General features: G+C 40.1%; 1 protein-coding gene across 2 annotated transcripts in view; it reads right to left on the bottom strand.

Annotated features, from left to right (window-relative positions):
• The window catches only part of ncalda (neurocalcin delta a), a 163,499-nt gene extending 142,276 nt beyond the window's left edge, over window positions 1–21,223 (bottom strand). Inside the window, exons 1-2 of one of the 2 annotated variants that reach the window (XM_079693203.1) lie at window positions 20,883–21,222; window positions 16,196–16,317 (exon numbers count right to left, since the gene is read on the bottom strand). The gene's annotated coding sequence lies outside the window, so the exon portion shown is untranslated. Of the gene's footprint in view, window positions 1–16,195; window positions 16,318–20,882 lie in introns of both variants that reach the window. The other variant, XM_079693205.1, reaches the window with a different exon arrangement.
• Between the last annotated feature and the right edge of the window lie 3,519 nt (window positions 21,224–24,742).

Genomic DNA, 24,742 nt, shown 5'->3' with positions numbered 1-24,742 from the left:
GTCAAATTTTCATTATTAAGTTGATGTATAACTGTATAGTATCTTAATTATTTAAAATATAAGGTGGCTAAAAATGGCAACCATATTTTCAGTTTTGCAACCAAAAGCTGATGCCTGGTTGCCAGCCTGGCAACCACTTTTAAAAGTTAGCGTTGAGCCCTGTAGGGTTAAGGATCAGTGTTTCCCCTACCATTGTCTTGGCGAGGCGCTGCGCCCTGCCAACGGAGCCCCCCGCCCATCCTGAAATTCAAGGTGTTTTTTTAATTTTTTAATTTAAAAAAAATATATATATAGCACCAAATTGCAACTGAAGTAATCTATCTACGGTCACTTTTCACATTGAACATGTGCTCTTTTATTAAATAAACTAAACGCCTATGTTATTTATCCAATGTATGTCCATGTTTCAGTGTCCACTGATTTGCGTATTCACATTCTCCCTCCGCTCTGCTTCTGAAGGGCGAATGAATGCACACACTCACAATCAGAAACAAGAGCGGAGGAAAGGAGGAACACAACAAAGTTTAAAAAAGTCAAACACATCTGCAATATTGCCCCGAAATCTGCTGTCTGCCCGTTTGTGTCTGTCCCCCCCCCCCAGTTTCAAATTCGTTTATTATTATTTTTTAAACGTAAGCCGTTATCATCACGGGAGAAGGACACACAGCCTGCCCAGGTGGACGCGCGTGAACGCGACAACGAACGTAGCATGCGCATTCTAAAAATAGCTTACAGATGGTGAGCAGGCACCGCGGTTTTGAACTACAGTATTGAATTTGACAGAAAACAACAATGAAACGCCAGCAGAAGAATAGTCTAATGAGTTGGGAGAAAAAAGAGACAGGAGATGTGAGTTGGTTTATTCAGTAAATTAGCTCAGGATAATTGGATGTTCTGTCTACACCTGTTTATGTGAGGCTAATGCAGGATTTGTTAGCTTGATGCTAACGGCATTTAGCGGCAGTGACTCAACAAATTGCCACTTAAAATGTATCGTCAGCAACGTATGACAAGCAGACTGCTTGTTTAATGTTAGACTCACACCAATAGCTCAATATGATCATAACACGATTGCTTTCATATCAGAGATCAGATGAGGTGGAGCTGCCTCCAGCAATAGAGGATGAGGCAAAAAGAAGCAGCAGCAGCACAGGGTTGCAGCAGGTATGTTATATGCTGTAGTCAGGTGATTTAAATGTATCAATGAAAGGAAGAAGTGTAGGCTACATGATAAGAAGGGAATACAGTTTGAATAAAAGTAATACAGTACAGTGTTACACTGTACTGTATTACTTTTTAATGTACAAATACTTTGTTACTGTACGATATCAATATCAATAATCCACAGCTCCTCTCTCTGCTCCAGAAGATAAAACAAATCCCCCCCCCCCGCACCCTGCCAAGGCAGTAAACCTAGGGGAAACACTGAGGATGTTGTGTGAATTTAAACAAAGTTTTAGCTGAGTAGAAACTAGGGACTCAAGAATCTTTGATAACACAGACAGATTTGAGATAGGACGATAGTTATTCAACTCCGTGGGAGAGCGGCGATACCAGAGCTTGCTCCCACACAGCTGGCAGTGTGTGAGTTGACAGGGAGAGATTACAAATATCAGTTACTGGTTGTGCTATAATCTGAGCTGCAATTTTTTAAAAGAACGGGTCGAGGCCGTCAGGCCCGGCAGACTTTTTAGGATAAATTGAGTGCAAACCCTGTAAGACTTCAGAGACCGAGAAATAAGCTAAATCAAAAACAGGGGAGTTCATCTCTTGACTAGGGCTGTGAGTACAACCATGCAGAGAGTCATGCCTTTGCTCATCAAAAATGTGACCAGCCTTTTTGAAGTGAGCATTGAAAGCATTAAACATACCATCTGAATCTGAAATAAAACAATCACTGACCCTCAGTTTTTGTGGGAAACTAGAAACCTTCTTGTTCTGAAGTGATTTAATTGTTTTCCAGAATTTAGAATGGTCATTAAAACAATCAGTGGTTAAGATTTGATCCTATTCAAAATAGGATCAAATGTAAGAGGATGCTATTATAAAACTGAAACATCAACAAAGCCGAATCATGTGGGTCCAACCTCACAACAGCGCTATAATTGTGCAGTCCACATAGCATAAAACTATTACATTTACTGTGCATACAATTCAATTAGTACCTATTTGTGTTTTTTTTGGTAAAGCTGTAAACTGTTGTGTCATGTGACAAAGATGAACAGGGGATAACTCTTACACTCAGTGATTGATTTATCCCTGTGATCCCCTGCATAAGTTTACTTGAAAAGGAACATTTATTGACATTAAAATGTGTTTTATTAACAACCTGGCAAAAAATGGGATAAAGGCTGATATGACAAAGACTGTGGAATGGAATCAGATTTTGATGTCATCACATTTAAAGCCGGCATTGTTTTCATTCAACACATCAGCTCAGGGTGAATAGCTGAGATGAGTCACAGGTCAGAGAGCAGCATCTGACCTGTCGCAGATGTCATCAGTCAGTCATCTATGGACTGTAGGCTCACTCCCACACACGAGACATGAATGCAGTGACAGTACTGTCATCCAAAGGTTTCTCAAAGAACATCTTGCGGGCACAGAAACATTCGGTTAAATACATATTGGCAAAATATTGGCCTCACGTTCAAATACATTCTGCAACACTTGCTTACTGTAGCAATGCTAATTCGCATCTTGTGGAATCCCACTCTGCTGAACTTTGACCGTAGAAATCAGGCGATAGTTAGCTGCCTGCACCCGCCCAATGTGGGGCCATGCACTAAAACATGACTTGGATTTGATACTCACTGCCATAACTGTCAGTTACTAAAGGCGGAAATCTAAATTTGAAGAACAGGTGGAACTGAGAAGGGTGAAGATAAAAAATATGAAAAGAAATGTTGGCAGCAATTCCATGGTGAGCCACACAACAACTCAAACACTACACTCACAAATGATTTCCCCATGAATGTGTGGAGTGAGGGGGTGTTCATCCTGAAGGCAGTGGGCACTGCAGCACATCATGTTCCCCTGCTCAGGCTGTCAGCCCTGTGTTTGTGGGAAGCCTGAGGCTGGCAGTTCCATGGTCCTGTTTGATGTCAGGAGCAGTGGAGCAGCTGCACACTGAGGGGGGTGGGATGCTTTGACCTTTGTCCGTTTTCTAGGGTTCAAGGATATTTAATGTCGGACATACCTTGACATTTAACTGTACAGTGGCTGGATTTTTATTATTCACAGGACATCATTGAAATATAGTTAACCTCTTAAGCCCAGCCCCCCCGATACCGGGGGGAAAAACGCGTCACTGCAGGAGACAGCGTCTGGGGGCTTCTTAATATTTAAAAACCTATGAATGTCTTATACTCAAATAACAGGAACAAATTCAGCAACCCGATGATATGAGCCATTTTTACCGAAACAAAACACAGGTCTCACAAGAAGCGTTAGCATTAGCCCTTAGTGAAAACAGGCTGATGCTACTTCCGGTGCTAACTAGCAAAAACGATCTTTAAAACTTAATATGTTCTGCACAAACTACATATCATCTGAAAGCTGATACTCCTAAGATTATTTTGATATAAGTATCATCACTGTTGGACACGAACTCACTGAGCTAGCAGCCAGAACAGAGCAAGAAAAAAACAACAGTGTTCTAAACCATAACAATAATTATGTCTTACCGTTGCTGTTTTGTGATCAAAAGTCGTGTTCAAGGGAATAAAAACGCTGCTCAAGGTTAATCCAATGTCTCTTAGTCACTTTAGAATTGTTACTGATAATCCATCATTACATTCATAGCCGCAGAGTAGATATAAAGTTTTGCAGTCCGGGGCTCAGGCTGTCTAATGTGCTGTTTAAGCAAGCCTCTAGGCTTGTTTGAGACGAGCTGCGGCTCGCCTGGAAAGTAGACAAGAATAGCCGATCGCAGCCGGGGGAGGTCTCAAAAAGCTCGCCTGACGTCGGCTTCTTTTTCTTTTTCTTCTTCTTCTTCTTCTTCTTCTTCTTCTTCTTCTTCTTCTTCTTCTTCTTCTTCTTCTCTCGGTTTTTTGGCGGATTGCAAACAACTTTAAGGTGCATACCGCCACATCCGGAGTCGGCTTGACTCAGTTTGCATTTATAAAGAATGCACAAATGTGTTTAATCGTTAATGTCAGAGTCCAGCAGATATGTGAAATATCTGAAAGAATTGTGCTTTTGATGATAAAAGCATGAAATTTGGCACACTGTTAGAGCATGCCCTAAGGAAGATTTTTGGCTATAGGTCCATTGCAAATTTGTCCATTGGTTGTTATTTTACCAGTAGTTTAGGATCTAGATCACCTGGGATCTTGATTCTGGTGGCTAATCCTACATTTTCAAGGATGGGGTACTATGGTACTATTTACAACATGCTAGAATGTCGCTAACTATATGTATCTGGTATTCAGGGAACAAAATACACAGTAAACCATTAACATATTTATTATGGTTAAGTAATACATGTTACATAATATATATGAAATATTACAGGTTTTCAACTAAATGCAGAGTTATTTCTGAAAACACAGTCCACCACACTGGCAAAGGACACTGCACTGAATTACTGCCTTGACACATTTGCATTGTCCACTGCAACCCTTTTTACATCCACAGCGGAGGAGTTCACAACAGGGATTAAATACTTATTTCCTCCACTGTATGTCAGTGAGCGCCTGGTCGAACAGAAAAAGCCCATCAAAGATCCCATTAAAAGGAAAAACCTCCCTCTATTCAGCCAGCCTCCAGTCCAAGATAAATCCAGGTCCCAACAACAGCTCTCATCTCTGAAGAATGACTGTTCTCTGTTCTCTAGGCTGTACATTGTATCTGAGATACGTGATGGAAGTCTGGATGAGTTTTTTGGGATTAATTACGTGAAATATAATACATTTGAAAACCAGGCATGTCCATCATCATTGTCACAAATGGGCAAGCTCAGAACTGGTACCAAGTCAGACTTGGTGGGCTGTTTGGAGGACCTGATTTCTTTACAAGAGAATGCATCCCGCCACACAGTTAATGCCTCATCCTTGATGGGGCTACTCTTGTGAACATGCTACGACCTGGTGCTGCTAAGACGTTTTTTTATTATGCGCAGAAAGCGTTCTCACCATACATCCTGTCTCAGCTGGAGCATGTCAGCAGAATTGATGTCGTGTGGGATGAAACTAGAATTGGGACCTAGTCAATGACCTGCAGAGAGCTGGGACCAAAGTAACAAAGGCTACCACCAGTAACACACTACGCCGCCAGGGACTCAAATCCTGCAGTGCCAGACGTGTCCCCCTGCTTAAGCCAGTACATGTCCAGGCCCGTCTGAAGTTTGCTAGAGAGCATTTAGATGATCCAGAAGAGGATTGGGAGAATGTCATATGGTCAGATGAAACCAAAATATAGCTTTTTGGTCAAAACTCAACTAAACGTGTTTGGAGGAGAAAGAATGCTGAGTTGCATCCAAACAACACCATACCTACTGTGAAATATGGGGGTGGAAACATCATGCTTTGGGGCTGTTTTTCTGCAAAAGGACCAGGACGACTGATCCGTGTAAAGGAAAGAATGAAATGGGGCCATGTATCGTGAGATATTGAGTGACAACCTCCTTCCATCAGCAAGGGCATTGAAGATGAAACGTGGCTGGGTCTTTCAGCATGACAATGATCCCAAACACACCGCCCGGGCAATAAAGGAGTGGCTTCGTAAGAAGCATTTCAAGGTCCTGGAGTGGCCTTGCCAGTCTCCAGATCTCAACCCCATAGAAAATCTTTGGAGGGAGTTGAAAGTCTGTGTTGCCCAGCGATAGCTCCAAAACATCACTGCTCTAGAGGAGATCTGCATGGAGGAATGGGCCAAAATACCAGCAACAGTGTTTGAAAAACTTGTGAAGACTTACAGAAAATGGTTGACCTCTGTCATTGCCAACAAAGGGTATATAACAAAGTATTAAGATGAACTTTTGTTATTGACCAAATACTTATTTTCCATCATAATTTGCAAATAAATTCTTTTTTTAATTCTTTTTTTTTCTTTCTCATTCTGTCTCTCATAGTTTAGGTATACCTAGGATGAACATTACAGGCCTCTCTCATCTTTTTAAGTGGGAGAACTTGCACAATTGGTGGCTGACTAAATACTTTTTTGCCCCACTGTATATTCCGTAATTTTCGGACTATAAGGCGCACCTGAATATAAGCCGCAGCAGCTAAATTGAATGATGTGTACATATATAAGCCGCACTGGACTATAAACCGCAGGTGTTCTAATGTTTAATTACCATATGTAAGGGTTCATGCACAGAGGGGATTGTCGGGAAAGAGATGGCTGTTTGAGGAAGTTCCCATTTATTAACATTTCAACAAACAAGTTGCATATTTGCATAACGTATTCAAGTGTTATCATTTAGAGCAATAGTAACTACAGAACATGTACTGTGTTGTGTAAACTGTACTGTATCACATAGCGTTTCAGACACAAACTTTTCAACTTTCAAACTTAAACGGTGCGCTCCCAGCGCACGTACCGGCAGTGATCTACAGCAGTGGTTTTCAACCAGTGGTAGGGGGACAAACTGTCTCGCTCTCGTAATATCTGTCTGTCTTGCTCTCGTTATGTCTCTCGTACCACTCTCGGTTCCACTTTTACTTTTGCACGCTACCTGTCTCACTATTTTCCGGCCTCCAGCTTTTCCTGCTGGAGCCCGCCGCTTAAAGGTGGGGGACGCGGACCGGCCATAGAGCCCATAGAGTTAAAGGTGGTGGACTGTAACCTGTAAAATCCATAGATTTAGGAGGTCCCCTAGTGTCCGTTAGCTGTAAAAATCCATAGATTAGCCGCACCGTTATATAAGCCGCAGGGTCGAAAAATGGGAAAAAAGACGCGGCTTATAGTCCGAATATTACGGTATAAACTGTTATTCCACACACGCCAAATGGATTCTGTTTTGTAATTCTACAGACATTGTACTGTGAGAAACGAAAACAATGGGAACATCGTGTTGGTGAACACTTATCAATAGATTCATTGTATTTCGTGATTATAACACGGCAGTATATAAATAAAGCTGTATTGTATATCAATCCAGTCTATATATATATGTGTATTTCACACACGCTAAATGGAAGAATTATTTTTGATTTGAGTTACATTTTTGACAGAATAAGCCAGTGAAGTAATCGATTTTGTTTTTTCCACATTTGTTTTCACAGTGATGAAGACGAGTATCAAATGGCTTCTGGAACAAAGCCATCAACATCTGCCTCATCCGAGCTACGACGTGCATCAGATCAGCATACAGTTGCCCCTGAGCCATCAACATCCAAGCTACGCCGCCGGATGTCTGCACCAGTGCTAACTCAGCCTCCCTCTGCATCTTCTGATTAAGGGAGCAGCTTGCTTTAGACATGAGGGGTGAAGTCCCTGCAGCACCACCACCAGTCCCCCCCCATCATCACTCGTATGCATTCCCAAGTATTATGGGGAAGATGCCACCGTGCTCAGGAGGTGCTCTGATGCTGGCAACAAAACGGTGAAGACCTATCTACTGCACTAAGTGCCTGGTGCCTCAATTCAAAAACACTAAACACATTCAGGTTGTGTAAATTTTTTCTTTTTTGCCAGTGTTTACAAAAAAAATGCTTGTGGTGTTATTTTGGTTTTAGTGTGTTATTTTTTAAATAGATCTGCTCCTGTTGGAGACAAATTTATCCTATGTTTCCTAATTTTTATTGTGTAAGTAAACCTTCCTAGAAGTGTTAGTCGGGTGATAAACATGTAAGGACTGTGGCAAAGTCCACACACAGACACACACACACACACACACACACACACACACACACACACACACACACACACACACACACACACACACACACACACACACACACACACACACACACACACACACACACACACACACACACACACACACACACACACACACACACACACACACACACACAAACACACACACACACACACACTGATGGTATACAAATGTGTCAAAATGTGCCCAAAGGTCAGTCTGCCTGGACTTCTTTTTGCTAAACCTCTCTAAAAAGGTCAAATTTAACTTGTTTTCCCTCAATCTTGATACTGGGTACTTATTATATGTTATACTTTGGATTCCTATAGCTTTTAGTCTACCATACCATCATTCAAGGGTGGTTTTCACTATAAGTAATGGGTTTTTTTTAGGCGGAGGTAAAAATGTACCTTTTTTTACTATGTTCCATCTGAATTTACTCTGACACAGAAATATCTACATTGATTCTGACACTTCTACATCCAACCTTGCTTTGATGAAAGAAATTATTGATATAACCCTTTAGAAGTTAAGTTATAGTCATTTGTTTTTGGCATAGCATTTTCGAGCCTGAAACCTGAAAAACAGGCTCAGGGCTTAAGAGATTAAAGCATTGGTTTTTAAGTTTGCCTGATATGGAGCACCCCAGTGGCTTTATGGTCTAAAGATTGTGAGGTCCTGAGTTCAAATCTGGCATGTGTTGCATGTTGTCCCTCTGTTAAAGTTCCTTTAACATCTCAAGTCTTCAAATATATTTGGAAAAACTGGGCAATACACAGAAATGCGACGTATTTGCTTCGTTCAAGCAGAGGTCTCAGCTAGTTGGGGTAGCTGTGTTCGTAGTTTCAATGAGGAATGGCAACAATTCGAACTATCCAACCTGGAAAAACTGAGTGACAAAAGTCCATGTTTTATGTGGAGGTTTTTCAATACAATAGTCATTCAAAAAATAAGAATAATCTCGATCCCAGTTAAATGTAGAACCTTGTTTGAATCATCTAAACTTTTAATAACTGTAGTTAATGAGACTTTGGGTGGATCCCATAGTACCCCCAGCTCTGATGGGATGTAGTGTTATGGGACTGCCCCAGGATTCTTCCACAGGGAGGCATCGAGGCAGTATTGTATCAAATAGCCAAACCACCTCAAATTGCTCTTTTGAATCTGAAGGAGCAGCAGTGGTTCTTCTCTAAGGACTTCCAGATGTTTGAGCGTTCCACTCCACTGCAAAGACAACTCAGTTGCTTTTATCCACAATGTCATACTTTCAATTATTATTCAAACTCATGATTATAGTCAAATTGATCACAGGCAAGATGTGTGAGCAACATTGAGTCAAGGACCCTTATAGATAGACCAACTGCAGACAAAACAACACCTGGAATAATGGGGGCCCTTCCTGGCCCTCAGGCAACAATTTAGACGTGTATTTAATTAAAATGTTTACATATGCGAGTCCTTTGAAAGTAGATATTATTGTTTTATATCATGCTAGTCCGTTAAAGCACTGGAGAGAGGTCTTATTCCGTATTGATGTTTGGCATTTCAATTGTTGCAGTGTAACACCATAGTTGGCTTACATAATAATGTCATTACTATTTAGAACACATTTAATCCAGTTTCAAGTCTATTTATCACAAATTGGTATCCTTTACATTTCTTAACTAATATGTTTTAGGTTTACCTTTTAATATTCTGACAACTTTCAATTGACTAAAGAATGGAACAACCACACAAATGTGTTGGCTAATAAAACCAGAACCAATCATTTATGTTTACAGCCTGTAACAAAACCTGATCTGAAATAAGATGAGCAGCATTATATATATTGAAATATATAAAATGAGATTGTATCTCAATGCTTTTATCTGGTTGAATAAAGGTTAAATAAAAAATAAAAATATAGCGTTTCATTAAATGTTTCTTAAAGCACAACCTGTTAAGCCCTGAGACTGTTTTTCAGGTCTCAGGCTCGAAAATGACATTCCCAGAACAAATGACCATATCTTCACTTCTAAAAGGGTAAATTAATAATATTTTTTCTCAAAGCAAGGTTACAACTGTGAGTTGGATGTAGAAAAGTCAGAATCAATATTCCGTAGATGTTTTTTTTTTAAATCAATTCAGATTGAACATAGTAAAAACAAAATTATTATAGTGTCCGTCCAAAAAAAGAAAATTACTTATTGTGAAAACCACCCTGGAATGATGGGATGGTAGACTAAAAGCTTAAGGAATACAAACTACAACATATCGTACGTACCCTGTATCAAGATTGATGCAAAACAATTGAGATTTGAACTTTTCAGAGAGATTTAGCAAAAAAAACACTTCTGAGGTCATTTGGGTGGATTTTACCTTTCTCTGGCCCGCCTTGGCCGATTCTGATTATTGACATCTCTTTTCAACTGCGAGAGCCAATGGAATCGAGGGGAACTCCCACATACACACACGTTACCAAATAAGGAGTGAGAGTGACGCATACACAATCAATTAACCTATGGATTAACCCTCAGCCGCGTTTGTTCTCGTTTTAATGCCATTGAACACGACTTTTGATCAGAATAACAGCTAAGCTGAAACGATGTCCCGTTTTTTTTGCTCCGTAATGCTACAAGTTTTGATGTCTGTGTTTGCTTCCCCTGTCACGAGTTCTGATCGCCCAGTGATGATCCTATACTTACTGTATATCATCTGTGGAGTCTCAGCTTTAATCGGATATCTATCTCCTCTGACTCGTTCCAACTCCTGCCTCCAAACTCTGCTGCAGAAACTCTCCTCTCTACTCTCTCATCCTCCCTGGACTCTCTCTGTTCTCTCACATCTCGGCAGGCTCGTCAGTCCCCTCCTGCTCCCTGGCTAAATGACGCACTGCGTGCTAATAGAACCATCCTTCGGGCATCAGAGCGGAAATGGTGGAAATCCAAACACCGCTCTCCTTTCCTCTTTCTCAGGCAAAAAGCACTTTCTTTCAAGATAAAATCCAATATTCCTATTCCAATCCCAAACAACATCTTCTCCACCCTCTTGGACCCCCCCAAAGCCCCTTCCCACTCCTCCCTTCTGTCAAGCGACTTTGTTAACCACTTTGAAAAAAAGGTTGATGATATTCGCTCTTCTTTTTCTGACTCACCTTTACTCACCGCTGGGTCTCCAGACCCTCCCTTCACCCACACACTGACCTCCTTTTCCCATCTCTCTCCAAGTGAGGTTCTTACCCTCATTACCTCTGCCCGCCCTACCACCTGTCCTCTGGACCCTGTCCCCTCAAACCTCCTTCAGACTATCGCTCCTGATATTCTACCGTTTCTCACCCATTTCATCAACACTTCTCTAACTTCTGATCACTTTCCAAACAGTCTCAAGGAGGCAAGAGTAAACCCTCTCCTAAAGAAACCCACTCTCAACCCTTCTGATGTTATTAACGACAGGCCTGTCTCTCTCCTCCCGTTCCTGTCTAAAACACTTGAACGTGCTGTCTTTAAACAACTCTCCTGTTATCTCCATCAGAACAACCTTCTGGATCCGCACCAGTCTGGTTTCAAGGAAGGTCACTCCACAGAAACTGCCCTACTTGCCGTCTCTGAGGAACTGCACACTGCTAAAGCAGCCTCCCTCTCCTCTGTCATCATCCTTCTGGACCTGTCTGCTGCATTCGACACGGTGAATCATCAGATCCTCCTTCGCACTCTCCAAGAACTTGGAGTTTCAGGCTCTGCACTTTCTTTCCTCACCTCATACCTCAAAGACCGCACCTACAGGGTAACTTTGAGAGGGTCCGAGTCCGACCCTTGTCAATTAACTACAGGGGTCCCTCAGGGCTCTGTTCTTGGTCCCCTCCTCTTCTCCTTGTACACAAACTCGCTCGGATCTGTCATTAGCCCGCATGGTTTTCATACCACTGCTACGCTGACGACACCCAATTAATTCTGTCCTTTCCCCGCTCAGAGACCCAGGTCGTCGCACGCATCTCTGCTTGTCTAGCGGACATCTCTCAGTGGATGTCTGCTCACCACCTCATGTTCAACCTTGACAAGACTGAACTGCTTTTCCTTCCGGGAAAAGATTTTCCCACTCTTGACCTAACAATCAACATCGGCACCTCTGTTGTTTCCCCGACTCAGACTGCAAGGAATCTGGGTGTGACCCTAGATAACAAACTGTCCTTCACTGCAAACATCGCTGCTACAACCCGCTGCTGCAGATACACACTTTACAACATCAGGAGGATACGTCCCCAGCTGACCCAGAAAACAGCGCAGGTTCTGGTCCAGGCTCTCGTCATCGCACGCCTAGACTACTGCAACTCCCTCCTTGCTGGTCTATCTGCATGTGCCATCCGACCTCTGTAGCTCATCCAGAATGCAGCGGCTCGTCTGGTCTTCAACCTTCCTAAATGTTCCCATACCACACCACTCCTCCGCTCACTTCACTGGCTTCCGGTAACTGCTAGAATCCACTTCAAGACACACTGGTACTTGCGTACCATGCTGCGAATGGATCTGGCCCTTCCTACATCCAGGACATGGTTAAATCAAACATCCCAGCACGTGCACTCCGCTCTGCATCAGCCAAACAGCTCGCTGCACCCGCACTGCCAGGGGGACCCAAGTTCCCATCAGCAAAAACACGTGGGTTTGCTATCCTGGTTCCAAAATGGTGGAATGAGCTCCCCATTGAAATCAGGACAGCAGATAGCTTGCACATCTTCCGGGGGAGACTTAAAACTTTGATCGATAGAATTACTAACAAAGCACTTATATACTAATAAAGGAATGGCTTATCTAAAACCAGTTGAGTAGCACTTGAAATGTTTTAGCTCTATGAAACCTGATGTACTTATATGATTCTGTTTTCTTCAAGTTTGTATCTTGTTGGTCGAACGCACTTATTGTAAGTCGCTTTGGATAAAAGCGTCAGCTAAATGCAATGTAATGTTATCTTGTATGTGCATTTACGATAAGTAGCAAGGGTGTCTTTATCTTGAGTTCTGTGCCAAAGTGCGCTTTTTTCGCTCAGGGGAAATTTAGATGCTTCTTATGAGACTTGTGTTTTGTTTTGGTAAAAATTGTTTGTATCGTCAGTTAGCTGAGATTCTTCCCGTTAATCTGGTATAACACATTAATAGATTTTTAAATATTAAGATGCCCTGAGACACAGTGTCGTGAAAAAAAAAGACTTGCCGAAGGTGTCTTTGGAGCTTAACAGGTTTTAAGCATACTGTAGCTCACAAGCTACTCACTTGAAATCAAATCTATTACGTTGATAATAGGGGTGCAACAACTAATCGACTTAATCGATTAAAATCGATTACCAAATTAGTTGCCAACTAATTCAGTCGTCGATTCGTTGGTGACGTCATCAGGTGTGTTTTTTCGTGCCGTTAAGTTCCAACGTTATTGGTCTTTTTATCGGTACTGTAGACATTTAAAAAATATATGTCCTGTATTATTGCTACAAAAACATTATATCGCAGTCTTAGTGTCGCCAACTCGTTTCTAATATGCAAAAAGACAAACAAATGCGTCTATGATGTATTTTCGATCAGACGAGATCTCTCTCCGCCGTCTGTGTGTGAAGGGGCGGGGCAGTGAACACACACGCAGCTGCTACATGCAGCAACACACTGCGGAGATGTCGGAGAGAACGCGCTCCGAGGTGTGGTTAAACTTTACTCGTCTCAGCGGTAACACGAGCAATTTGTCTAAACATTTAGCAAAAGTGCACCACATTCAGACGGAGGAATGCACCGGGTTCGACTGTCTTTCTAGCAGCTCTGTTCATCCACGAGTAACGTTTCCACGTCAGGTATTATGTATGCTAGCAGCAACACACAGAGTTAACTCAATTATACAAACATGGGTTAATGATTAGTGGTTATTTATTTTGTTAAAGTTTCAGCTATTCTGTTTACAGTTCTGTCATCAGATTATTTAATACGATTTGTTAAAACACTGTTGTTTCTTTTGATGTGAAATATTATTTATTTTATTTAAATAAAAAGCAATGCTAATTTTGTTCAAAATGTGTTTAGTTAATTTAATAATATATGTATTTTTGAATCAAGTATTCATCTTTATTGTCTTCATTGTTAGTATCCACATGCCTAAAACAACCTCAAGCTAAATCTAAAAGTTGATGGCTTAATAAGAGCGTTTGAGAAATGGTGCAAGGCATGTAGTAATAGTCCGAATAGTCGATTAATCGTTTCATTAATCGATAGATTAATCGATTATCAAATTAGTCGTTTGTTGCAGGCCTAGTTGATAAGTTCCGTTTTTGATCTGATATGAACAGTTGAGCTGAGAGATCTTTAAACTGATGTGAGGTGATCAGCTGATCATTTCTCTGAAGAACAGTAGTTCACTCTTGAATACAGACACCAGCCGTAGAGGGTTTATTAAGCAGACAACAGGCACACTTTCATTTTAGTCATCACAAAGATATGCCCACTGGTGATGTTTGTTATTCAACTAGCGATGGCAACAAGCAGCTGAAAATGATAAGCCTGTCATTTACACACTTTCCATTGCTCTAAGGCAGGGATGGGCAACTTGGATGGTGGTGGGGGCCACATAATGTATGTACTGGCCACCAGGGGGCCGCAGATTCACTTGGAACACACACACACACACACACGCACAAATTCCATGCATTTTATGTTATTATTGACAAATATACTAACTCTGAAATCTTCATTGACATTTTCAATCTTTCAGGGACCATCCTCTAATAAGCTTACTAAACAAATATGACTTCACAGAAATGTTATTTAAAGGTGACCTATCATGCAAAATGCACTTTTGTGCGTCTTTTATACATGAATATGTGTCCCTGGTGTTCCAGGGAACTCACCAAGTGTCAGAAAACACAAACCTCCCTATTTTCCTCCATACCCAAATCTCTTAAAAAGGGGCTGCAACGGATCTGATACAGACTGATCCAGATTTGAACACTTCTGTGACGTCACAGAAGTGGCGCTACGGCTATTGGACCAACTCCACCAATCAGGAGGAGACAGCCAAGGACATTGCCGTTCGAAAGCGCTGGAGACGCTGTATATGCCAGGCCTGTAGATGGTGCTTTTCTCACAGAATCAGCCCATGCAAAGACAGTGTTAAATTGAGCGAAATGAGGAATGGCTAAAATGCATGATCTGTATGGTATTTTGAAAAATAAAAAGTATAAATATGCCTTATATAGGTATGGTCCTACACTATATTATTCAAATATAGCATGATAGGTCCACTTTAATTTTTACAAGTAGCAAGTTTGTATTGAACAGGTTATTTAACAGTGGAATAAAACTATTTTAAACTATTGGAAAGCACGGAAAGTGCGTGTGCATTGAGATTAAATATTAAGCTGACATAAACATGAAGTCATGAACACTAACCCAGACATTAGTTGTCTAACTTGAACCTAAGACACTTGTAGCCTGTCTCTGCATTCCCCTTATTCCACAACAAGGGGAGTGTCAACACAGACACCTGTCAACCCGCACTCGGCTGTTCCTCAGCGCCGCTCTCCCTCCCTCCCGCTGAAATTATGAATGAAAAGCGTAGTAATCATAGATAACAAGGCAGAGTCCGTGACAGTTTGTTTTCATCTGATTTCAAATAAACAAACTCTTGGTTTTTAGAATATTAAACTTGCTTCGCCAAATTCTAGTGGACGGTATCAGTACTACAAGTACCTCCGGGCCGCCATTTGCCTATCCCTGCTCTAAGGTATTACAAAAAAGAATGAGGAGGGACGAAAGGTTTAAGAGATTCAAATCGGGATATTTTGCATCCAAAATCTATCTGAAATTGCCTCATGTGTGCAGTTAAAAACAAACAAAGAAGTCCAATAGCAGAGCCACCATCTGAAAGCATAATACACAAATCATCCATTCCTAGTGTACTGGAAAATCTAGTGGAGCAGGTCTTGAGGTGGAAGCAAACCAGCTTTTTAGACAGCTAACTTGTATATGGGAAACGAAAAAGCAAACAAAAACCAACAGATCTACTAGATAGAGCTATATAGCTTGGCATTGAGAGTAAAAGTTTCCGCCATATCTAACAAGCAGTGAATACAAATGTTTTATAACTAATCCTGCTGGGGGTTTCAGAACTGGAACCTATCAAAACATACATTTGGTAGGAGGCCAGTCTGTGCAGTGTATCATGTGATGTTTTTGCCGACAGATGTATATAAGTACAATCAATGTAGGGGATGACTCAGGAGCAATCACTGATGGCCTTATTAAGATACATTCATGGTAATAAAATCAATCTTTGCCCACTAATGTATGCAGCTGTTTTGTAATACCAATGTGGATGTCTCAGCGATGATATCTCACAACTACAGAAAAGCTTTAAAACTCACCAGTTGGAGAAGATGTGGACGCCTGCAGCCCGGAGGGAAGGGGGGGGGGGGGCTCACTCTGTCTAGTCTCTGGGTTTGATGTGTCTCTCTCTATACAACACTGACCCGAAAGTGAGCAGCACCTGAGGAAAGATTAGAGACCCATTCTTAGTATTTAGTTTTACTGCTAAACTTGAGGCCTCTTTGGTTGCTGTGACACGAGTCAATAGACTGACTTACTTCACCATCAGCAGCCAAACCTCCATAAACTGTGCAATTCAGCTGTATCTTATTAACACTAATGCACTAGTCTCTATATTGTAAGATAAATGTTGTTGTGGTATTGTGGTAAAACATGCACGATTTTCACTTTCTTTTTTAATGATTATATAAATATTAGTATTATATTTTGTTGTATCTTTTATTGGACAATTTAGGTTAACTTATTATGTTTATATACGTTACTTTTGTATGTATCTTTTTATTGCTTATTCTATTCTATTTTTTATATTAATCTTTAATTTGAATTCATTCTCAAATGGAGCGACTGTCACAAAACCTCACATTCCCCCAGGAAAAATGTGTGTGTATTCTGATATGTTCTGCAGTATATATGTTTGTATCAATCCATGTGTGTCGACACATGTACATCTGTGACTGTGGTGGTTGATAGTGGATGAGGGTCACGACCTGCAGACCCAACAGAAGCTCTCATTGACATCAGAGGGAATACATGGGGTCAGAGGAGACACTAGGGCTGCTCAATTAATCGTATTTTAATCGCAATTAGGATTTTGGCTTGCAGCGATTATGAAAACAACATAATCGAAATAAAACGATTATTATTATTATTATTTATTTTAATTGTTTGAATTGGTTTTTCAGTTGAATTATACTTAAAAGTTCAGGGTAATCAACTGTTAAAAACATACTGTTCACATTTTTTTTTTAAATAAATGGATGTTTTCAAAGTGAAAACATCCATAACAAATGGATAATCGTTTTTTAATAATCGTGATATCCCAATTATGGGCCAAAATAATTGAGATTATCATTTTCGCCATAATTGAGCAGCCCTAGGAGACACTGACTGAAGCTTTGATTAGGCCACTGTACAGACGGCTCTTATCACAGCTAGCTCAGACCCTCTCTTTATGAGATTATAGCACGGCAGGAAAGGAAACCAAAGCACAAGACATCTTAAGCAAGGGATCATTTCAAAGATGATATCAGAAACTTCCCAGCCCCCATGCACTGCAAGGTGGATCATCTTAAAGTGGGTGGACACAGCATGACCCATATGTGATAGGATTTGGGGCTATTGTCGCAGACCCTGCTTTTGATTTACATCATAGAAATGAAAAGGTCATTTGCATCATTTTTTTTTATACTTAGAATCAAAATCTTGACACCCATAGAAAATAGCATAGTATACTGTACTTGAGGCTCAGTTTGACAAAGAGGTTCTTTTAACAAAAAACATAAGTTTTATTTCTCCATCATAATCCCCTTGGTAAACGTTGACTATTAAGCCCTACCTCCATTGATGATTACAGCTATCATGTAACCCAGGGGTTTTCAAAATGTGGGTAGGTGAGCCTCCCCTCAGAGAACATAAGAAAAGCTGCGCCCCCCCTCCCAATTATTATTGCTGTTATTATTATTATTATTATTATTGTTGTTGTTGCTACAATGCAGGGGTATTCAATTGCATTTCAAAGAGGTCCAGTAAGAGAAAATGTAATTAAATGCTCTGTTTTCGCTGTCTACCTTCCGCCATCTGAAATTACTCCCACTGTTTCTCTCCTCTTGTCGTGTCTCTGTGTGTGTTTGAATCTATCGTGCTGACTGCACCGATTTGATTGGCTGAGTAGCGTCACCTCCTTAAAACATTAAACAATAACTTTTTTAAACATTTTTATTTTTATGTTTTAAACATATTGTATAAAACTCCCCCACTACTTGGACTATTCCTTGCACCCCTCTAGAATAAGCCGGAATGGTCTCAACCATATTGCATCAGTAACGTGCACTTGTTATTATAACAAGATCGCAAGGACGCTGATCGGAAAATTGAGTGTTGTTCAGTTTGTGTGTTGTGGAACATGCATGTACGTGCATCAAAATATACCACACACCCAATTACAATTGCATGTTCAATTCACTACCCTGGAAGTTAATACAGTTGTTAAAGTTGGAACAGCCTGTGGACAGCCGTTCTTCCTTGCATGTCAGTCGCCGACACCTTCTTACAGAGGACAGGCACATCTAGCTGCAGCACGACCCGTATATTTCCGCACGCCGTATTCTCAAGACATCTTTTTTTTAACATTTTCAACATGGTGGATAAATCCTTATATGCTCCCTGTAACACACTGAATGTTAACTTTGCCTCCTTATTACACTCACCCCTACTTTAGTGGGAACAATGAGTCTGCGTCTTTGATGCACAGAGGAATAAACGCAGATCATCCTCTGGCTGCAGCCTTGACCGGTACTTGCTTTTGATCAAAGTCAATGCGGAAAACCTGCACCCACACAGGTAGGTGGAGGTGAAGGGAATGAGCACTTTTACAGCCTTTTTGGCGAGGTGGGGGAACTCGGTCTCCACAGACAGCCACAAGTGGGCAAGTGTCACTTTACTCGTCTTTTTCTCGTTCTTTTGTGTCTCACGCTGTGCCTCCCCTGAAGCTCTCTGGCGCCCCCCAGGGGAGGCGCGCCTCACACTTTGAAAACCGCTGATGTAACCCAAAGTGGAAGATGATTTGCGACCTGCCCCAGATGTTACCTCGTCTGGCTACATGCTCACGTAATAAAAAATAAAAAAATCTATTTGGAATACCCATCAAGGGGGTGCTACCACTGCTTTCTTGTTATTGATCTTCACATGACCAGATGTTTTGCACTAATCAACATATCAAACATGTAATCATGCTAATGGAGGTTTTAGGAGGCACACTGAATAACTGTTTCTGACTGTTGAGGGAAATGGTGACCTCAGAATGTTTAACCACACTACCAATCTCAAATTGTGAATAACCATGTAGTCACCTGTGTCTAAGAAATGAGGCTAGTAATTATAAAAGTATATAGGGGAGAGTGTCACTTTTAATTGAGGATATGAGATAATTATACAAAATTAATCTCCAACCTCTTTTTAAAGTGTAAAAGACATTTGTAAAAAAAAAAATAGGTTTTTGTTTGAGAATATATGATGTGATGTATTCTGCTTATCTTCGTCTTAAATCTTTGTAAACTGAACATTTTGGGCTCAAAGAAGTTGTCATGGGCATTTTTTTTATCTTTGTTGGATGTTTTACTGACCAACCGTTTTAGAGACATTTGATAAACAATTCAGTAGATGTATTGTTGAGGACCATACGATGCAAAAATGAAATGATAAAAAATGTCTTCAAACCAACACTGGAGTAGTTCGTTTTTCAACATACACATAATATATGCAATCTTATTTAAAGAATGGTGACCAACATACCAAGTTTGTCCTTTGACATTGCTGTATGGTGTACACAATGTAATGGTGAACTGTTTCTAATTGACCTCAGAGCTATTTCTCATCAATAGACATACTCTCACAAGAAGCTGGTATTGGCTTGGCTATCGGTCTCGCTCTAGTATCAAATAGTAGTTAGTGTAATAAACACAATATATTCTAATCAAAGTAGTTGTTACCATTATAGAACATTTGATGAATTTGTATAAACAGTGAGTAAACAGAGTTTACTGACCAAACGTTTTTAGAGACATTTGATAAACAATTCAGTAGATGTATTGTTGAGGACCATAAGATGCAAAAATGAAATTATAAAAAATGTCTTCAAACCAACACTGGAGTAGTTTGTTTTTCAACATACACATAATATATGCAATCTTATTTAAAGAATGGTGACCAACATACCAAGTGTGTCCTTTGACATTGCTGTATGGTGTACACAATGTAATGGTGAACTGTTTCTAATTGACCTCAGAGCTATTTCTCATCAACAGACATACTCTCACAATAAGCTGGTATTGGCTTGGCTATCGGTCTCGCTCTAGTAACAAATAGTAGTTAGTGTAATAAACACAATATATTCTAATCAAAGTAGTTGTTACCATTATAGAACATTTGATGAATTTGTATAAACAGTGAGTAAACAGAGTTTAGGTTAATTTATGCTATTTTCAAATTGATCATGGCCTCTTTTTCTGACAGCAGAGTTGTGTTATCTTGTCCATAAGTGAGACATCTCTGTAATGCAGAAACGATTAGGATTCTGAAAAGGTTTAATTACACAGAATAAACTTCCGTTGTGTGATTTGATGTATTTTGCTTTGATGAAAGCAGCAGTCGTAATAACAAAGGAACAACGGAAACTCGGCATCACCAGCCAGAGGACAGGCGGCGTTCTGCTATAGAAGCTCAACTAGCATAGCAAGCTAACATGCTAAGTTTTGGATACACCAAAACAAAGCAACAAACGTGACTGTATGGTGACCGAATGTGCTACACAAAAACTAAGAAAAGTGTCGTTAGTTAACACTTGTGAACTTCATTTTTATAAGACTGCTTTAATTCTAACCAGGTAAAGAATACGCCATAACGTTGTCCAGAGTTTACAATACCATAACACAGCTAACGTTTATATTCAGTTAGTTAAATTAGGGTATGTAAGAGCAAACCAGCCAATAAGATCTGTAAACAGCTAACCTTAGTCAGGAGAGGCAACGCTTAGGTTAGAGATGTCTCCAAAGGTGGCTTCTTCATCTGCCGGTAACTCGGTTAACCACAGAACCAGGCTCAGGAACACATGTACCCCAACAAGTGTCAGAATGTAGAGTAGGAACAAAGATAGCATATAAAAAAGTGTGCTGCGTCAGTGGAAAGCTGGATTATCTTCCGGTCTTCAAAATTATATCTGATATGAGTCAAGGGCCGTCGGAAAAGGCCAAAAGTTTACCACTAGACATTTTTTATACCATACCACGGATGGCAGTTTGACACATTGACATTTAAAATATTCACTCTGCTTGTAAGCAATCTTTGGAATCCACATCTATATGTGTAGTATTAAAAAAAAAGAAGCAGAGTGAGTGCTCTGTCTTAATCCTTATCTGTAGCCACCTCAAACTGAATTGTTCTCTATTTTCTATATAAGACTCTTTCGCCATCTAGCGGACACACGGGGAAGGTAGGCAATTTCTTCATTCATTGTGATTTAATCTGATAAAACTAATATGTTCCTGAGGATACTTTTACCAATTAAACCTTTGATGATTTCATTTTCATATTTATGAATAATTTAAAAAATTGTAGTGCCATAACATTTTTTGCCAACATAGGAAAACTGAATACTCACAAATGCTTTAACACTTGTATTACAGTAACACCTCTGACTGAGTCTGAGTAAAATATATTGTCTAATGCAGGATTTTGGTACAGTATCATCTTTGTTTGTTTTTATATAGCATTGCATGGGCACAGGTTCAGGGGACCAATTGGTCACGGGGTCTCTTTGCCAGAACCTATGTTAACATTTCTTGTTTAAAGTCAGCTCAGTTAACCAGGGCTTTTCCCCAACAAAATGCAATTCAACGTTTGTGTGTTTTGTCTTTTATTTCACTTCATTTTGCAGCTGCACAGCATACTGAGGCTACAGGGATGTTTAATTAAAATATACAAACATAGTAGAGCAATTACTTAGGAAAATTCTACATTAAGAAAATACTGGCCTAACTTGATGGTTTCTTTGAATACTTATATGTGCTGCAGTATGGTACCTGTGCAACTTGGGACATTAAAGCTGCAAAGATGTGTTTTCCTATCAATTAGTCAATTGACAGAAATAATACCAAGAATATAATTATTAATAATAAATGAAATCACTATAGTGTTTTTTTTTTTTTTGCAAATATACGTTGGAGATTGTTTATTTTTTATTATATTTTTTAATATTTCCACCACTGCATATTTTTTGTTAAAATAAGACGGTTTTTTATGTATAAATTCCTTAACTGAACATATTTCTGGCATTTGGCATAATTGTTGTCAGAAGAAAAACATTACATTTTTTAAACACATCTAATATATATACAGTAAATATATAATGCAGGACATGGCACATATATTACACGAACAGGTGGCGATCTAGTGCTGTGCTTCATGTTCCCATCTTCTGAGTGTCACTTTATCTCAAGGTGCTCCGCCAAAATAGGACAAATTATGAAACAATGTGTTCATTTTATTGTATTGCATCCATCCTGTTCTGCAGATGTTTGTTTATAGTCAGTATAATTACTGCAACTGTGGCCAAACTGCACATCCTGCATGATTTACTGACTTGAATTATATCTCTTTACTCCATCTCACCATCCCTCTATGCGCCGCGGCTTTAGCTTCTTGCAAATTTGATTTTCTAGGTATTTTTGCATTATATACATCATACAAAAATATATCATGTTAGATGTTTGAGTGTGTAGTATTTAACTCAACTATTGTAGTTATTTGACTGGTCCCTAGTATTTTGGTAAAGCAGGTTACCCATAACCAGGGCCGGCTCTAGCCAATGTGATGCCCTAGGCGAGATTTTAGCTGGCTTATATGTTTTTGTCTCTCCAGTTTTAAACAATATTTTTGGTTTACTTTCCTACATTGAAATGATTTCAAACCTGTTTATCCCAATAATTATAAAGGTGTGCCTTGGAAATATTTGTTTATATAAATTGTGATCCCAACGTTTGAGACCCACTGATATAACTCACTAAAGTGAACTGAGATTCCTTTACCTCACTGAGCCCCTCAGTCTGACAGGAGAGAGTTCTCCTCCACCCATGTTGTAGAAACATCTACTTCTTATATCCGTTAGCGCTGCTAGCACCAGATTCTAATAACAACAGCGCCGGTACCGGTGCGCCCTCTCTCTCTCTCCCTCTCTCCCTCGCTCGCTCCCACGCTCACACTTTGGCTGTGAGCTGCGGGCGCCTGATAAGCCAACATTCCCCACTTTCATCACTTACAGCGCCCATCGTACAGGGCAAATAAAAAGTGTAACCGGGGTGAAAAGGGTATTACATTTACTTAATTATGAATGTTGTTACATCAAGGTCGACGGTCAAAGATGTTTTATTCCCTCCCAGACTTACCAGCGCAGCGCCTCCCCAGATCTGGCACCCTAGGAGACCGCCTATGCCAAAAACCGGCCCTGCCCATAACCCATTCCTCTGTTTGGATCAAATGATAATGCTGATTCATCTGCGGCCCTTTTCAAAATATCAACAACACTGCAGTGGATCACATATACTGTACATCTGTCACCATTTTGATATAGTGAGATGTTCTTCCCTCGCCCATGCATCAGTCGGATCCGTCTATAAATGTGCTCTCACTGCTCTACTCTAATGAGTAGAGAGGTATCAACAAGAAGTGATGCCAGGCCTACTAATAATTATGCAGGAATACTAATGGGGGCGTTTGAAGGGTCAAAAAACATAAAACACTGTCACGTGCCCCTCACATTGTGCTTTACTTCTCAGGCACCACTGTTCAGATGAAAGAATAAAAATACATGTTTTAATAATAAAAAAATTCAGATGTTTGTTAATAAAAACCCAAAACATAGATGTGCCAATGCCATGAGCTGATCTTATCAACTTATTATCATGGAACATATCTATGCTGCATAATTGAAACATTGTCTTCAGAGAAAATCTCTGTAAGACGGTCAAATAAATATAAAGATGTCATCATCTATTGTGCAGAGTCACAACAAATCCACTTTATGTTCAGCTGAATCTTACAACTGTTAATCTCAATTAACTAGCCATTCAAACATTGAATTAATGAGCAATTGTTGGCAAAATGACCATTCTTTACCTCGACAAAACCCACAGAAGGAAGGCAGAGCTTTCTATAATAAGTCCAGCTGATCAGAGGAGTTTCGGGAAACAGCCAAAAAACAAAATAATGTGTCCAGATGGGGGGATTACATTTATCAGGCTGCAGAGCTGCATCCACAGAGTGGATCAGAGCAGGATAAATCACAGAAAACAGGCTTAGCGGAAAGGGAAGGAGAAGCCGAGGCAGTCTGAATAAGAAAAAAGTAAATGTATAAAATAGGACAAAAAAGTTTAAAATTATTTCCGTTGTATTTGGGAACATGAAATTGCTAATTATGTCAACAATGATTCCGTAAAATTGTTATCTCCAGAAAATATTTGCTCATGCCTTAAACGCCGTGCAGCATTTTTAAATGAATTAATTAGTCGATCACAGTAATTACTGTTTATATTGTTGTTAATGAGCCCAAAGGCAACGAGCTGCACTCATCCAAATTACACTCATGAGGCACGGAGCCAAGAAGAGGTCCAAACCAGCGTGTCTGGTGAGGAGGTAACCAACAGCTCGCTGAATTACACTGAAACATTGAAACATTTCCTCCCCCCCCCCCCCCCCATCCCCCCCCCCCCCCCCCATCTGTCAGATTGTTCTGGCATTTACTGTCTGCACCTGAAGCACAATAGCGGAGCATCATAATAACAGGTCTTATTGTAAATATGATAATTTCATCAGGT

Source organism: Notothenia rossii (assembly GCF_949606895.1).
Source record: "Notothenia rossii genome assembly, chromosome: 7".
In the NCBI taxonomy this organism is placed as follows: Eukaryota; Metazoa; Chordata; class Actinopteri; order Perciformes; family Nototheniidae; genus Notothenia; species Notothenia rossii.
Note: the sequence above shows the minus strand (reverse complement) of the source record. Positions and strands in the feature narration are given on the sequence as shown.